Source organism: Aythya ferina (assembly GCF_964211825.1).
Source record: "Aythya ferina genome assembly, chromosome: 4".
Classification (NCBI taxonomy): Eukaryota; Metazoa; Chordata; class Aves; order Anseriformes; family Anatidae; genus Aythya; species Aythya ferina.
The window spans coordinates 73410-91293 of NC_140300.1; the positions used below are offsets into that span (position 1 = coordinate 73410).

A 17884-nucleotide genomic window follows, 5' to 3' on the forward strand; every position below is an offset into this window, starting at 1 on the left:
TCTGTGATTCACAACATTACCTTTGAACAAAAGAGTAAGAGGAACGGAAGGGAGGATATTAACTCGGGTAACCAAGGATTTGGTAAGCTGGAACTTGGTGTCTTTAACACTTTAGCCTTGGAGCAAAAATGTACACCCTGTACAGGCTGAGCTGACTGATGAGGCAGGTGCTCCAGGGTACGTGCTACCGGGAGGTAAGTAACAAACACATTCCGCAGCTATTACCAGAAGTGGGGTTTCAGGATATGCAGACTGGTTTCACAAAAAATATTAGCGGTCTGTTGGTGACAGACAATTGGAGGAATTCAGCGCTGCCCATTACAGACTCCTCAGATCAGCACTTAACGAGAATTAATAAAACGGTTTATTTTTTTTTTTTTATATATATATATATATATATACACACACACACATATACACACACACACACACACACACACCCCTATGTTCAAAAAAATGCATACAGTTAAAATATCAAATTAGTGATCCGGTAACAACACTGTTCAAAACCAATCTCTTTTGTATGAACATTAAAATAAATGCACACTTTTAAAAGCATTTCTTTTTAGTGCTTCCAAAGCACAGCGTGTGCCAAGGCAAGGCCACCTGAAGAATCTCCGTCCTCCTCACGGGATGAAAGAGAACTGAAGTCAGGGACCTGGGAAGCCTCAGGTGCGCTTTCATAATGTCCGCAGATAAAAACAGAAGAGAGTCTGAGGTAGATTGTTTAGTAACCACCAAGTGGTAACAGTCACAGGGCTGTCTTTAGCTTTCATTAACACAACAGCAGTTTCTTTACTCTCGATCTACGCTGAATCTCAAGTTTAAAGGCATGGCTAGCAGTTCTCGGGAACAAGGCCCTCGTCTCTGTGCTGGCAACATGCAATATTACCAGTGCAGGTGTTTCTGGGAGTTTTGTTTGGTTGGTTGGTTTTTTATTGGGGGGGGGGGGGGGGGGGGGGACACAACAGATGGGATCTCTCCACAATGCAGACACTGTGTGCATTTGACAGTGCCCCATTTTAGTGCGATCCACTGCCTATTGCACGTAAAACGGCTAATGACAGTATTCAAGTGAGTAAATTCTCACCACCTGCAGGAGGGGCAGCAATGGTTATTTTTTTCAGCCTGTTGAGCAAAGAGCACCCTCCACAGGAAAAAAGCCACACCTTTCATAGCACGTCCCTAAGGTTACAGCCCAGCTTCTGCCGATAGAGGTTCGTAAAGTTAAAGCTCTGCTGCTTCTTCTCGGACTCTGACAGTAAGATCACTTGACCGCCAGGATGGCGAGGGCAACAGCTACGTCCTCTTCCACTCTTCTGCGGCACAGCAAACTCATTCCCGGTCCGTATTCCTCTGGCTGGTACACTATTATCTACCGTTCACCTGATTAACTCTGTTGGGTAGGCTGTTGAACTCTAGCTCCTCTAGCGTTCTCTCTAAGTGCTGTATTAAGACACGATTTTTAAACCTAGGGAAGTAATTTCATTTCTTCTTCCAAAAACAGCAGTTAAATAACTCAGTATTATTTGGCCACGACAAACAGTATTAGCGGAGGCTCTCTGTTTCCAGCATGGAAGAGCTTCCCTCATTTCTGACATCAGAATGGCAAATTTAATTTGATACAGCCATCTTTCCCCAACCCACGCAAATTCTGGGTCTTTCTTCCATAACCACCCGTATCTTTCTATTTCACACTTCAGCTCTAGGTAACGACCATTTACTTCAGAAAATACAACGGCAGTTTGACCGCTGAAACTGTAATAATTTAAGTATGTCAAAACAAAACACTTGTTTTGGAAAAGACTGAGATTTGCTATCATGAACAACGTTAGCGTTTAACTCCGAATCATTCGTATCTATACAAACCTTGCTCCTTCCCTTATAGCAAATTCAATGAAATACTTCTGAGTTTCCATCCGTCCTTGTACGTACCTCCTCAAGAAGAGAGAAGATTTTTTTCACGATCTTAAAGAAGAGATCCAAACAGATATTAGAAACAGATCTTGTAAATGCATTTTCAGTAAATCTCAACAGCCAAAGGAAAAACAACAAAGCCTAGAGTTTCCCATTTCTGCATACAGTAATGCACGTAAGAAAAAAAAGCCAGCATACCAATAATTTGAAGTGATATCGATTAGCTGATATTCAAATGTAACGCTGAATTTTGTTCTCTTAAAAGAGCAGTATCTAGAAACACCTGCCCTTGGAAAATGCAGACTAGGTTTAATCAGCAGAGAAGCCTTGTATCTCCACGAACACGCTGCCATGATCAGCAGTTAATAGAAACAAAGGGATACCGAGCCATGTTTCAACCTAGAGCTGTCATTTTTGAAAGCAGAGGTTTAAGATAACTACTCTTTACAAGAGGACCGATCTATGTGGAGCATGAGCACGATTGTCTCGTATAAAGTTTAACAAAAAAAAAAAAAAGTAGCGCAAAAGAATGAACCGGACACCTTAGATGTGAAACAACAGTATTTTTTCATTGGTTTCTGTGTTTTCTTCTCTGAACCAACTATGAAAACACGAATGGTGCTGTGACTAAGCCTGCTTAAGAGTGCTGCAGTAAGGACGGTGAGGATATAAAGTTGGACTGTGAATACATGTACTTACTTTCTTGTTCTTCCACTACTTGTACACGAGTAATCAAAAATCATTCCAAATCTGAGGTTTTATTTTCAAAATAGATCCTCATTTCAAGAAAAAGTCTGCTGTACCCCTAGCCTATTTTTAATACACTAATAAAGAACTTACTTCTTCCACGTTTGCTAACCTCTTTCACCACTCTGATTTTAATACCAGCATCGCTTCCCTCCAACATTGTAGGTGTTATTTTAAATCAATTTGGCACAGATTCAGAAGTAGACTCCATCACTCGTTTTTGGTCATCTCCAGCCACGCTGTAATTTAGAGGCCCTCGAACAAGTGCATTGGTACCAGGTTTACGATCCAAGCCATCTTTGCATCATTTAAGCAATTGAACTCATCATGTAGAGAGTCTAAGTCACCAGGTGACATTTCATCCTCTCCCTTAACAGCTGGAACCGAAGAAGCCATTTGCACAGACAAGCCATCAATTTGCTCTTCCAGCAACTGACAGTTTTCTGCTTTCTTCTCTCCATTACCATCTTGGACAGTACTGATACCAGTGTCTGAAAATTAAGAAGGAGCTTAGTAGTGCATATAACTGCAGGATCAAAAAACACAGAAGGACGTTATTCTGCATCCCTTCTTGTTGAAAGTACTGTGGAGAGAGTTACTCAGCACTGTCAGATCACTTCAGTAGTTTTATTCACCCTTTGACGCAACCACAGGAATACCTCCTTTTGGGCTGCTACCGTCTCATATGACTGTCGTGAAGTTATTTGCTGTATTCCCATTTCAGTGACTAAAGCAAACTAAAGTTTCCCCTCCTTCCCCCAGTTCCAGCAAATTTTTCTTTCGACTCTGCTGCAACAGGTGGGTAAATTACTATTTGTGAGAAATTTAAAAATTTTTTTTTTTTTTTTACACACTTTCCTTCCCCACTTCTCCCTTCCCCACTATAGAATACACAAATGAGAATTAAAAGCTGAAATGAAATCCTTGCTACCGCCAAACCATCGTGGTGAAAGGTTTCAGCACTTTTTAGAAACAGTTCCAAATTATTGCTCATTCAGGACTTCGTTACCTATAGCAACAGCCTGTTTGTCTAAGCCGACCAAAGAAATTCAGTCCCAATTAACTCTAAAACTTACGTGTCCTTTTGAATTAACACGGAAAGCACGGAGACCTTTTTTTTTTTTTTCCTGCACACTATGTCCATTTATGACCACACAAGTTCCTGTACTACAACAACTCCAACACACCTTTATTTGTTGGCATGCCTTTGAGGTTCAGATATGGTGACGGAGATCCAGCAGCACAGGGTGGCCCTTTCCCACCAACATGGTTTGTCACAACAGTGACTGTGGCCGTCGCAATAGCGGCGACGTGCTACGCCTTCTCTCTTTAGTGATGCTGGAGTATTGGGCTCTCCAGGACGCTTGATCTTATTCTGAGGCCCAGCAACAAATTTATCTGCTTCATCTATCATCGTACCCTGAAAAGACTTTTTTTTTTTTTTTTTTAATATAAGTAAAAAACAATTGCTTTGTCAATTCACTACCAGAGTATTTGCCTCCGTGTTACAATTCAGTTACTTTTCAAATAATGATACAGCAGATAGCAAGACTTCTCCTACCTTCTCATCCTGTTTGAACAGACTGCCAAGTGTATGAAGAAGCCTTTTTGGTTGATCTGGATCAATCTCCCGAAGGGGTGAAGGCATCATTTTCAACTACTCCTGATGATTTCCCCTTTGAGCAACAGGAACGCCGTGAAGGCAGCCTGCAGCAGAACAAGGTATCTAAATTTAGTCTACCTTAAGACTAAGGAAATACAAGCCTCGCATGCTTCCATTTCCAGTGTTAGCATTTAAGATCTAGAAATCACTATTTCCTCCCTCTACAAAACAAAGGAAAAGCAAAAGGCAAATAAAGCCCCTCTTTCCTTTCACCATCACTATAAGAACATCTACTGCATCCTGTTGCACAGGAAAGCTCACCCATGAAACTGAATTTTCAAATTCCAAGCACGCACAACATGTTTTGTGACAGAAGGCAGAAATTTCATTCTTTTCCTTCGGAATCTAGGGAAGGACGACTGACCCAAGAAACGATGCAAAGTCTACTTCCTCTCCCACACCGAGGACAGAAACACTACTTAGGTGAATTAAATAGCTGTACCAGAATATTAATAAATAATTGTGTCCATTTACCTTCATCCTGCCCCACGATATCCCTGTGTGTTTTCAGAAGATTGGTTCTCATTCCGGTTAGCTGATCTAGAAGACTGTGACAAGACATATCATATGCATTTCTGAATGCCCGTGGCTTCAAATCCTAGTTTTATAATAAAACAAGTAACTTTCAGTTAACCCGCGAGTTCTCACGCACAAAGAAATTGCTCTGTGGGCTGTACTACCGTTAACTACTAAAAAACAAAACAAAACAAAACAAAATTCCAAAACAACTTCAGACATTCTGAACGTATTCTGAAACAACTTTCTTTCCATCTCTCCGGAAAGAGCTTTCCTCCTATCTGTGACAAAGGAAAAAAAAAAAAAAAAAAAGTTGTGATCGCGGGAGTCGTTACACAAAGCCACACTCTGTGAATTCACTACTACAGTTAAGATCATTTTTAGTCAAAAATACCTCGGCAGCAATGCTATCACTGCAAACATAGCGTTGCCAAAAAAAAAAAAAAAAAGAAATTCAACTCAAGATATAGGAGAGGGCGAGCTAAAAGCACAAATAACATGACCGATGGAGGCTGCAACAACCACCTGGTAGATGGTTGTCCACAGCCCTCGGATTGCACGGTCGTCTTTCCTGACAAACGAATACTGAAAAAGAAATACTGAATACTTTTCAGAATACTGAAAAGAACAGAAAAGATACACCGTGTGTCCGCAAAAGCCTTCGGGGAGACTACTGAAAGGAAAACCAAACCAAAAAACTAGGAACAGCAAGTGGCGTATACGTCAGTTTTGTTAACAGAGCACCACTAATGTACCAGGAATTTCCACATTCTTCGCCCCTCCTCTACCTTGAAAATGTCACCCAATTCTGTCAGTGTCTTCACCATCAGCATTTATTTATTTATTTCGTTTTTCACGTGGACATCCGAGGAAAACATTTCGAGTACCCTGTCATCGAGGAAGAAGAGGAGAGGGGGGGGAAAAAAAAAAAAAAAAAAAAGAGAGATGAGGGGGGAAGAAGCACTGCCATTCCTTTCCTCGGTAATGCAAGCAAAAAGCTCAGGCGCTCAGCAACAACGTGCTTTGAAAGATAAAACACAGAAGAAACTGCACGTTATTTAGTCTCAGCTACAGAGTCACGTGTATTTGTACCTGCTCATTTATTCATCTGCCAGTGTATTTTAGTACAAACGCTACAGAACATAGAAACCGCAAGGTTACTACTACCTTTTGTGACCGACGCGATCTTTGGCAGGAACAGCTATCGAAAAAGAACCAACAAAATCCCCTTCGTCGACAGCCATCCGAACCTTTATCGTCTAACAGCAGTCCTACAAACATCCCCTGGGATGCTCAACTCCTGAAACTTTCTGTTCAACTTGAGGCAGAACAAGCCCTTACCCTGGGCACCTTCACCCAGCTCTCCACTGCTAGCAGAGTAGCACCCTGATACTGTCCAGGACGCGCTGCAGCAGCCTACTCGCTTACGCGTATTTACTGCAGCCTGGTTCGAGACGCGCACAGAGGGACCCACGAAAAATCCACCCTTTCCTTCAGAGAAGTAAATACATACATACATACGGACGACACGGTAAGGAAGAAAAGCTGAACACACAGCATGCGGTCCTTTACCGTGGGGCAGATCCAGCATCAGCACAAGGAGCTTTGGGGCACGTGAGCGATCATCTACACCGGCCATCGCGACAAGCCAAACTCACGCACACGAGCCTCGACCTAAAAACACAGAACACATTAAGTTCCTTTATAGCTTATGGAAGTAACAACCAGCATCTTAGATGCAGTTGGATAGTTGGATTGCATCAGCTTAGGGACTGCCTCCTTCAAAACGCACAGGGGGGTGGGGAAACCAGTCTTGGAAACCTGTTGCCTAACAGGAAGGAGACTGTTGTCTTCTCCTCCATAGGTGACGTTCTTCCAAGCATCGTCCTGCTCCTGGATTTTACCAGCCGCGACGGGATGGTCCTACCGGCGTGAGTCGGGAACGCTTCCCACGGGGTTTCTGTGACACTGAAGTAAGTTTTCCGCAGGTACAAGTAACGCAGCACGAGACGGCAAGGAAGCTAAGGCACCGTCTGCAGCACAGCACGTGTGCGATATTGGGCCTGAGGGGACCAGTCAAAGCCTGCAGTAATCGCTGAACAGGTGGGCAAGCAGGGAGCCCTACGGGAAACAAAGCTCACGTTCTGCAAAGCTCTTTTCCCGTCAAGAAGACGGCCTTTTCTATTCAGCGCATTTACTGAACTTTAGGCTACTTCCCATTCGCTTTGGCAAGTTAGCCTTTGCGTAAGCCAAGAGGTTTTAAACTGCCAAGCACCACTGATGGTTCTTGTTCTCCAACAACAGGGAATTTCAATCAGGGCACTCGTTAACAGGAAAGCCTGGCTCTGTTTCACACAAATCACGTACCTAAACCACGGAGACAGGAGTCTGCAGGAAGAACTCTTTAAAAGGTGAACTTAAAGAGAAGGATACTACTCATTTTTCCACAACTTCTGCAAGGACTGCGGCAAAAAAAGGCTGAACCAGGGACGTCTCTATCATCATCCCCTCTAGAATTCAGCAACTCCATACAGTTATGGGGCAAATACCACAGCTGCAGCGCAAGACAAACAAAGACCTCGAAGGTCACGTTTCTGCCTGCGTACCGAGTTCCGCTGGGAAGACCCCCCACCTCTGGAAAGACCCCCAGCCGCTCAACTCCCAAGCAACATTGCCACGGCCAGTGCTTACGCAGAGTTTTGCTCTCTCTCGCTGCTCAGTACAGGCCCAAGGCCTCCTTTATTGCACACAGTTCAAGCGAAACTCTTGGGACATAACCAAGAGACAGACAGACAGACAGACAGAAATTGCCTCTCACGTCTGTCCTCACTGACCGCAACCAGCGTCCTGGAAAGCCCCGCAAGCACCGGTCTATTCCTAGGACAACTCCGAAAGCTGAGGCGGGACAAAGTTTAGCCTCTCGTACCAAAGACTGAGCAACAGACAGAGCCTGACAGGCCAGTTCATTCTAGGTCTAAGAGGCTACTACGACTCGGCAGGCACTACGTGCCTTCCTTCCCTTTGCGCTTCCCAGCGCCGAGCAGCTCGCGCTTCCGCAAATTCAATGAAGCCTTGGAGCCGGGGCTGCAGGAAGCTTACGAGCACGCCTTGATTCCACCCCGAGGTCGCTGCGACTTACCTGGGCAGTCGGGACGGACGGGCTGCTCTCTCTCCTGAGAACCCTGCGACCGCAGCACGCCAGCTGCGGCTTTCCTCGCTTTACCCGGTGCCCCACCTTCGCTCGGCAACAAACCCCGCAGGGGTCCTAGCGGCGGGGAGCTGCTTCTGCCCCGGTGAACCGCAGCACAAGGAGAGAGCCGGCTGTCAGGACGCAGGGAGAGGAAAGCCTCCGAGGCGCGGCGCGGCGCAGCCCAACGATCAAGCGCAGCGAGGACCCGCGCCCGGCCTCAACACCCCCCGCCCCTCCCGGCCCGACGCTCCGAGGAGGCACCCCCGGAGGCTCTCGCTCGCCTCACCGCCGGCAACCGCGCTCGCCGCCAGCGGCAACCTGCGCCTCCCGGCGCGCACGGCCCGGCCCCGGCCCGGCCCCGGCCCGGCCGCGCAGCCCGGAGCCCACGTGGCCGCCCGGCAGCGCAGAACTACAGCTCCCAGCATGCCTCGGGACGGAGCAGTCCAGCCAATCCAGAGGGGCGTCGGCCACGCGCACGCAACGGCACCTCCTCCTGCTGCCCTCTCTGCCCCCCCCCGCCGCCGCAGCCGCCCCCCTCTCCCCTGTCCCCTCTCCCCCAGCCCCCCGAAGCCGCCCCAGCTCCTCTCGTGCTCCGAGCATCTCCAGCATTTCAGGAACTGGAACCCTGGAACCGCTGACGTCTGGCACGTGTCAGAAACGTGGCAGGAGACGTACTCTGCTGTCGCAAGGCACTTGCAAAGCCGGCCCGACAGCTGAAGCAGACTCACACAGTCCACCGAGCAACTCGGGGCCCCCACTGCTGTCCACTCACCCTCATGCTTCGTTCAAGCTTCCGTGCCTACGCCCTGAGCTACAAGAAACAAAGAGAGAAGGTCACATCCACAATGGATACGCAAACAGTGCGGCACATGCAGAGGACTCAAACACAGAGACCGGAGCCAGACAAATAAAACAAACAAACAAACAAACAAACAAACTGAAGTCCACAAATGCCACAAGGCCGTGAATGCATAGCAGCCCCGGCAGGGGTAATGACAGACATACCCTTTGCAGATGAAAAAGGTGACCCTGCTCAGTCTCTTGGTAATACTGCACCAACACGGTCAAGCCTCTTGTAGCATGTCATCAAGCTGGTTTTAGTCCTCTGGAGAGTTACACAAGTGGGTTGATTCATCTAGAGATTAAAATACAGATCAAACACAGGAGCGTATCCCACCATCCCAAAAAAAAAGTGAGCCAGCAACCTCTGCTACATATCCCTCTATGAAGTGAATTCCAAGCCCTTAGAATTCCAGAAATCCATAGACTCCAGCCTGCCTAGAGAACCCGGCAACTGACTGAAGGAAAAACAAAGCACTTACCCCCAAAGAGCAGCCCAGGCAGAAGGAGCTCTCTGACGGCATACTTGGGGCTCATATACCTTTTGGTCCCACCCAGCACCCAAACCCAATCACCTGGGAAAGGGGAGGGGCAAAGCACATGAAAGTAGAAAGAGGAGGAGCAGCAGCTGTGGTTTATTTACTTATTTATAAGACTTAGCTCAACAGCATGCAGAGGGCAGACAGGAGAACTGGGGTGTTTCTAGAAGCAACAATCCCCATGCTTTCGCTGCAGCTTTGAATATTGAAAGGACAACACAACCAAGCAAGTAACTGAAGCTTTTTCAGCTCGAATTAGCTCAAACTTTTATTTACGCAGAAAGAACAATCTAGGAGCAGAACAGATTATACGCCAACAAAATCAATTCTGTTCCACTCGCAGCAAAAATCACTTACTTCAGCAGGCTATCTGAGAACCAAAAGGCTATGCTGATGGGTCAAAACACACTACAGGACACTGGGGCCGGGCCCTCCGCTGCACCCACTTAAAACCCATCCCTACACTCACCAAGGTGCAACCCCAACCCGAACACAGACGCAGCATTTCAGCCTCAACACAGTTTCCAGAACTGCTGGAAAGCAAGCTTCATCCTCAGCGAGGCGTGCTCAGGCTGCACAGGAGGGGGCTTCGGGCACCTCTTTGCCTACCGAAGAAGACCGCCATCAGCACCTGCTTTGTTCCGATCCTAAAGGCTAACATCACAGCCCACGTCGCCTGGGACACCTGATAAACAGAAGAGAAAGCAGCCATACCGTTTTCAAGCCGTCCCTGCACGTGTCGCTCCTCGATGATCTGCAACCTCTTCTCAAATCCTCAACCGCTTCTGTGGAGAGCCTGCCATGGCACCTGCAAAGCAAGACCCTTCGCAGTCACCTCGTGCTACTTGGCAGTTCTGCTCCAATCCAGCTCACAAACAGCCCGCCCTTCCCGTGCTGCTCTTCAGAGTGCAGCTTGGCCCCTCTGAGCCTGTGCGACACACCTGTGAAACAAAAAGAAAAGCATAGGCTGAAGCAGCATCCAAAGCCACAGCACAGCTGGGACAGTTACTCTCATCTGCTCCCTAACCTCTGCTCCCTCACCTGCCCTCGAGGCAGATGCTTCCATCTGCTCTCTTAGGCCAGCTACAACACCCCTGAAATATCAACAGGATTTTTACTGTACTTTGTGCAGTTAAGTAACTGCAGTGACAACTGCACCCCTAAAGTACCTGCTACATCTGTTCATCGCTCACCTTGCCAAAAGCAGCTCCGGTCAAGTCCCGCGTTGTACACTGTGTTTCAGCTTTAACAAATGAAAACGGTCACAAGATAATCATTCAGCTGCCAGCATTAGCACCCATCCCTCAACAACACAAAGGGACCCCGTTTACAATATTATCATTTCGAAACAGCAGCCCCCATACCTCAGCACACCTCAGAAGTAGACCAAGCCAGTCACCGAGCTGCCTACGGAGCGCTGAACAGTTCCGGAAGGAGCTCTTTCCTGTGACAGGTTCCTCCAAAGGTTTACACTCTACTGGGGACAGGAGAGAAATAAAAATAAAAGTTTCAAAAACCCCTTATCTGTAAGCTTTCAAGATTCCACAGACCTCCTCCTCAAGCACACCGTTCAAGCACTATGCGAGCAGCTGCTCACAAGCAGCTCAACTCTTCCCCCCCACACGCACATCTGACAAACACCACAGAGATGACTGTGCCTGCTGCCCTTCAGTACGTGCGCAGAGGCAGACCAGATGTCTTCGCCAACACAGTCCGGACAATGTATTAGCACACCCATGCACTGCCACGTTAGCTGTCATCACTAACTGCCAGGCAGGACAGCTCCAGACCAAACACATACACACACAGCCACGCCACAAACACTACAAACAAAACACACAACACAAGGCGCAAGAAAAAGTGACCCCCGGAGGGAAGCCCTATGGCAACAGCAAGTCACAACAGGTGCTCTGCACCAGACCCAAGGAGAGACTCAAATGTCACGACACGCGACTGGAAGACACTGCCAGAACTGGGGTGATGGAGGCCTAAAAAGCCTTCCTTCAAGACAAGAGACCAGAAGGATGGGGACTGAAAACCCCATATGATTCAAAGATCGAAGCCGAAATTCCTTTAAGCGGTATATTCTTTATTGCAGCGCTGGATGCACGGGGGGATCTCTCCACCTATCGTGCATACCCAAAGCAGAAAGCAGTCTTGAATTTATACAATCAATCTATCAATATTCTACCGGCGCCTATACATATTCATTGCCTACCCCCGCCTTCCCTCGCTTCTCATGCTAATTAGCCTTTTGGCACCTTGCGCCTGAGTAGAGCCTCCCAAGAACTGTGGGCAGGGGCCTTTGGGACGTGGGCAGGGGTCTTTGGGAGGAAGACCCCGAGTCTTCCTCACATTGTACTTTTCACCTTTGGTCAGGAATCCGCTGAGTTGGCATGTTTCTTAATCGCAAGAGCTGGCTGTTGCTAATTCTTCCCTTTGTTGTGTCTTTATAATGAATTCCAACGTCCAGTTTTGAGATTTATAGTCCTTACATTTGTTTCTCTGTCCGTCTGCCGCTTCCTTATCGTGAGTTCCGGTGTCTTGTTTCGAGATATACAGTCCTTGTCTGGGGACTGTCCTTGCCTCCCCAATACCTCCTTAATCACATAAGACGACGCTTAGGAAATCAATTCCCAAGCAAGAGCTCCTGATGCGGCCCAGATGACTTCCACAAGAGCGAGGATGGAAACAGATGCGATCTCAAACCGAATATGATGCACGAGACCTGAAACAGAACTGCACTTCAAGCAGCGACTGCAAGACAAGAAGTGCTCGGATCAGAGCCACGATGACAAAACAAGCACTGAGGCCCTTCAGCACCGCTACCAAGTCGCCTGTCTGGTCTGTCCAGTGTAAAAAGCTAGAAGGATATCAAGACCCGAGAAGCACAGAACAGACATTGCAGAAGCAACACTACAGGACAGACGAACAGAAGGAAACTGTCCTGCCTGGCGCACGCACTCACGCTACAAAATAATCCCGCTGCTTCTATTAGCCTGGTGACCCAGCCACAAGCAGCCTGAACGTGACCCAGCCTGAACCACCCTCGCAGCGGCACCAAGTATTTTCAGCCAGCTGGCTCCACGCTGCTCTGGCTCCCAGCTCCCATTAGCCACCCCAGATATGCAGATACCAGGTGCCCCCCAACTTAGCTCTCAGGTTGCTGCATGGTAAATTCCCTCCGCCTCAAGAAATACACAGGCACTGGTCGTCATCTTAGTCAATTGCCAGGCTCATCATCAGCTGCAAAAACAGAGTACCAGCATTCACTAGCATGCCGGTCATGATGCCCACCTTCTCCACAACGCTGACTACTGCTGATGCAACATACAACTATGCTCACCTGTTCCTCTCCAAATCCAAGCTCCAACAGTGCAACCAGTATCATCCACACCACCTGGGAAAACAAAGGGATTAAATGATCGTTGCGTTCACAACACATCACCCAATGGTGTGGTTTTTTTGGTGTTGTTGTTTTTGTTATTGTTGGTTTTTGTGTGTGTGTTTCCTGTATTTATTTATTTTTTAGTCTGCTTTAGCTCAACGGCATGCAGAGTGCAGACAAGAAAACTGGGGTGTTTCTAGAAGCAACAATCCCCACGCTTTTGCTGTAGCTTTGAATATTAAAAGGACAATACGACCCAGCAAGTAACTGGAACTTTCTTACCTGGAATTAGCTCAAACTTTTCTTCACATTGAAAGAAAAATCTAGGAGCAGAACAGATTATACACCAACAAAATTGAGTCCATTTCATCCCCAGAAAAAAAATCACATGCTCTCATCCCCTCCTGTACCTCAGCCGCTTGCCTACCCCACGTGGCACACGCTTCCATCTGTTCTCTTTACCCACTTATAGCACCTCTAAAAGGCAAACTGGAATTTTACTCTATTGGCTGTAGGAAAATAACTGCAGTGACAACCGCGCCCCAAACTGAGCCAGCAGCCCCTACTAAACATCCCTCTCCTAAGTGAATTCCAAGCACTTAAAATCCAGAAATCCATAGACTCCAGCCTGCCTAAACAACCCTGCAACGGACAGAAGGAAAAACAAAGCACTGTCCCCAAAAGAGCAGCCCAGGCAGAAGGAGCTCTCTGATGGCATGCCTGGGGCTCATAGAGCATTTAGCCCCGCCCAGCACCCAAACCCAATCACCTGGGAAAGGGGAGGGGCAAAGCACATGAAAGTAGGAAGAGAGCAAAAGGAGCAGCTGTGTTTTGTTTTGTTTTGTTTTCCTTTCCTTTCCTTTCCTTTGTTTTTTAAAATCTGTTTTATCTCAAAAACATTCAGAGAGCAGACAAGAGACCTGTGGTGTTTCTAGAAGCAAAAATCCCCTTTTGCTTTTGCTGCAGCTTTTAATGTTGAACTGATAACGGCACCAAGCAAGTAACTGAAACTTCTTCAACTGGAATTAGTTTAAACACGCTCACCGTCATCTGCAAACACAGAGAACCAGCATTCACTAGCCCTAACCCTAACCCCAACCCTCACCCTAAACTCTAACCCTAGCCCCAGCCCTAGTCCCTAAGCCCAACCCTGGTTCCCGAGAACTTCATTTCCAGGCATGCTCTGGGCGCTCAACATGGCCTCCCGGAGGTCCGGAGGCCCAGAACTACATTGCCCGGCATGCTCCGGGCACCCAACATGGCCTCCCGGAAGTTCGGAGTCCCAGAACTACATCTCCCGGCATGCTCCGGGCAGTCAACACGGCCTACCGGAAGCCTGGTGCCGGAAAACTACACCTACCAGAATTCCCTGGACAGCCAGCACGGCCAATCAGAGGCCGAGTTTTCGAGAACTACATTTAACAGCGCTCACTGTAACCCTAGCCCTTCCCGCCCTTACACAAAAAAGCCTCAAGCCCTATCCCTAAACATCCTCGAAACCCCTACGGACCTAACCCAAACTATTTACCACACTAAACCCCTGAAGTCCTATGCCTAAAACCCCTAACCCAATAAATTAAGACGCTCAAATCCCAAACCCGCAAAATTGAGATGCTCAAATCCCAAACCCCCTTCCAAAAAAGAAAAAGAAAAATCAAGAAAAAAAAAATCAAACAAAACAAAAACAACAAAAGGGGTAGATCTGGTGGCATCTGCCCTGTAACCCTGCAAAAATCACGAGGGACCTAGAACAACAAAGCAAACGCACAAAATAACATTGACATCCTATCCATAAATGTGCTATAACAATTAATCACCTCCAAAGAGCTTCAAGCAATAAATGCACATACTACTAGATCGGTTTCCTCTAAAAGATCGTACCAGACCCTGACCCACCAAAAGAACCCTGCATGTAGCTAACAGAAGCATCAACAAAGCACTGACCCCAAAGAGCAGCCCGGGCAGAAGGAGCTCTCTGATGGCATGCCTGGGGCTCCTATACCATTTGGCCCCGCCCAGCACCCAAACCCAATCACCTGGGAAAGAGGAGGGGGCAAACCACAAGAAAGAGAGCAGGAGCAGCAGCAGCTGTGTTCTTTTATTTATTTATTTATTTGTTTTTTTTTGTGCCTATCCCTAGTTTACAGCATGCAGAGTGCAGACAAAAGAACTGGGGTGTTTCTAGAAGCAAAATTTACCGTATTTATGCCTCAGCTTTGAACATAGAAAGGACAATACAACCAAGAAAGTAAATGAAATATTTTCCACGGGAATTAGCTCAAACGTTAGTGTTAGGTCAGAGGTTGGACTCAATGATCTTGAGGTCTCTTCCAACCTAGAAGATCTGTGATTCTGTGTGATTTACATATGAAGAAAAATCTAGGAGCGTAGGAAATTACACAGCAAAAAAAACAACGACGTAATAAGCAACGCGCATGCACGGCCCCGCGGCCGCCTGCAGTACTCGTTTCCCACCAGCAGGAGGCGGCAGAGGGCGCCCCCGGGCCCCACCGCGCATGCGCCCCCCTCGGCCGCCTGCAGTACTCGTTTTCCACCAGCAGGAGGCGGCAGAGGGCGCCCCCGGGCCTCACCGCGCATGCGCCCCCCTCGGCCGCCTGCAGTACTAGTTCTCCACCAGCAGGTGGCGGCAGAGGGCGCCCCCGGGGCCCCACCGCGCATGCGCGCCCCCCGGCCGCCTGCAATACCCGATTAAAACCAGCAGGTGGCGGCAGAGGGCGCCCGCGGGCGTCACCGCGCATGCGCGGCCCCCGGCCGCCTGCAGTACCCGATTAAAACCAGCAGGTGGCGGCAGAGGGCGCCCGCGGGAGTCACCGCGCATGCGCGCCCCTCGGCCGCCTGCAGTACCCGATTAAAACCAGCAGGTGGCGGCAGAGGGCGCCCGCGGGCGTCACTGCGCATGCGCGCCTCCCGGCCGCCTGCAGTACTCGCTTCCCACCAGCAGGTGGCGGTAGAGGGCGCACGCGGGCGTCACCGCGCATGCGCGCCCCCCGGCCGCCTGCAGTACCCCTTTCCCACCAGCAGGTGGCGGCAGAGGGCGCCCGCGGGTGCCAACGCGCATGCGCGTCCCCCGGCCGCCTGCAGTATTCGTTTTGCACCAACAGGTGGCGGCAGAGGGCGCCCGCGGGCGTCACCGCGCGTTGCGCGCCCCCCGGCCGCCTGCAGTACTTGCTTCCCACCAGCAGGTGGCGGCAGAGGGCGCCCGCGGGCGTCATGCGGCATTCGTGGCGCCCGGCAGCCTGCAGTACTCGCTTCCCACCAGCAGGTGGCGGCAGAGGGCGCCCCCCGGCTGCCTGCAGTACCCCTTCACCACCAGCAGGTGGCGGCAGGGGGCGCCACCGGACCCCACCGCGCATGCGCGCCCCCCGGACGCCTGCAGTACCCGAGTAACAGCAGCAGGTGGCGGCAGAGGGCGCCCGCCGGTGCCACCGCGCATGCGCGCCCCTCGGCCGTCTGCAGTACTCGTTTTCCACCAGCAGGTGGCGGCAGAGGGCGCCCGCGGGAGGCCTTGTCGGGCGGATCACAGCTCGCCTACTGTGCCATTCGGAGCTTGTGGCTGTATTTTTTCCAACGTATTTGCTACCCACACCCCGCGGGGCAGCTTGTCTTACAAAGAAGTCTCTCTGTTAATATTCTCTTTAAGGCGGGCACGAAGCATCCACTGCTCTTCTAAGCAAGCAACCTTCCTTCTGTGCTCCCTTCGGGATGCAGGACTATGTGCACTCAGATTTATTCCACTCATTTTTCTTCCCCTTTTCATTGGCACAGTCTCCAAGGACGCCTGGCTTTCTTCTCACAGACTCGCGTCCGTTTCAGTGTAAGGCATCTTTTCCCTCCGCTGCTCTAATCCAAATTCAAATTATCCAGATAAAACAATAGCGAGGTAAGAGAGAACTGGCTGAGTTAAAGTCACCATCTTTCTGTAACTAATTTAGCAGACAGCTGTACCACATCAGAGGAGGAGGTTTAGATGCTAACCAGGTCAGGCACATCACGGTCAAGTGAGCGCCCCCGGAATCACTAAAGAAACTTAAGGAAGAATCTACTAGAAGAAAGCTGTCTCCTCTTACCACCACCTATTTAAAAGATAGTGTAGTACAGGCAGTTCTACGTGCATAAAACCACATACACACAGTATACCTGACCCAAGTAAATTCCCTCTGAGAAGTCCACCATTAAGCAAAAGAGGTGTATTGTGGTGACATACAGCTGCCGTGTAATGATCCTGAAGGGATGAATCGCCCTATGTATTCCAAGGTACTCCTGTGGTTCGTTTGTTTTTTTTTTCAAGTACGTTCAACGGTACAGATAAGTACGTTCCCGCTAAGAAAAGAGTTCAGAATTGTTTATAACGAGTTCGTTCCAAGTGTCACTTTCTCACTTAACGTAGTAATAAAGATACGCTGCTGCTTTTGGATTTTATTTCCTTCTTGAATCTCACTGGTGTAATTCCAATGGTCAAACAACCTCTTCCAGAAAGACCAGCCCACTGCTTCACAGGAGAAGGAAAAGATGTCTCACACACGCTGGCTAGTACTAAAAAGAGTAATAGGAAGAGAAGTTCAGGCCATCAATGTAAGTATGTTTCCCTGCCTCTTCTGCTGGCTGGTCAAGTGGAATCCTCAGGACAGCCCCAGTACCTTGTGAAGAGCTTCTTAACGCCAGCACAACTTCAACCTGTCTTTTAAAAGAAAGCTGTTAAAGGAGCAGGAGACTGTTTTTAAATGAGAACAACCGAAAATAAAATTATCTGAAGAGCCACTTACTACTGGCATATTACCGTTTAAAAGGAAAATATTAATTACGTGCAGGTGCTCCAGTCTTCGTTGCATTTTCTGTGATTCACAACATTACCTTTGAACAAAAGAGTAAGAGGAACGGAAGGGAGGATATTAACTCGGGTAACCAAGGATTTGGTAAGCTGGAACTTGGTGTCTTTAACACTTTAGCCTTGGAGCAAAAATGTACACCCTGTACAGGCTGAGCTGACTGATGAGGCAGGTGCTCCAGGGTACGTGCTACCGGGAGGTAAGTAACAAACACATTCCGCAGCTATTACCAGAAGT

At 48.6% G+C, this 17884-nt stretch overlaps 2 long non-coding RNA genes across 3 annotated transcripts; both read right to left on the reverse strand.

Moving 5' to 3' along the window:
- Window positions 1-2465: 2465 nt before the first annotated feature.
- On the reverse strand, window positions 2466-13510 carry LOC311435398. Of its 2 annotated transcripts, XR_014692098.1 has the most exons (10): window positions 12759-12896; window positions 11782-12658; window positions 10777-10889; window positions 10606-10655; window positions 10127-10220; window positions 9882-10017; window positions 9039-9168; window positions 4802-4875; window positions 4226-4371; window positions 2466-3155 (listed from the first exon to the last, which is right to left on the reverse strand). It is a non-coding gene; the product is annotated as an uncharacterized lncRNA (long non-coding RNA). The 2 variants fall into 2 exon arrangements; XR_014692099.1 differs by lacking the exons at window positions 2466-3155; window positions 4226-4371; window positions 4802-4875; ... (3 more) ...; window positions 10606-10655; window positions 10777-10889 and adding an exon at window positions 13083-13510 and having other exon boundaries at window positions 11481-12658; window positions 12759-12812.
- LOC311435399 lies at window positions 5490-8541 on the reverse strand. Its single transcript, XR_014692100.1, has 3 exons — window positions 7983-8541; window positions 6416-6517; window positions 5490-5731 (listed from the first exon to the last, which is right to left on the reverse strand). It is a non-coding gene; the product is annotated as an uncharacterized lncRNA (long non-coding RNA).
- Window positions 13511-17884: the final 4374 nt, after the last annotated feature.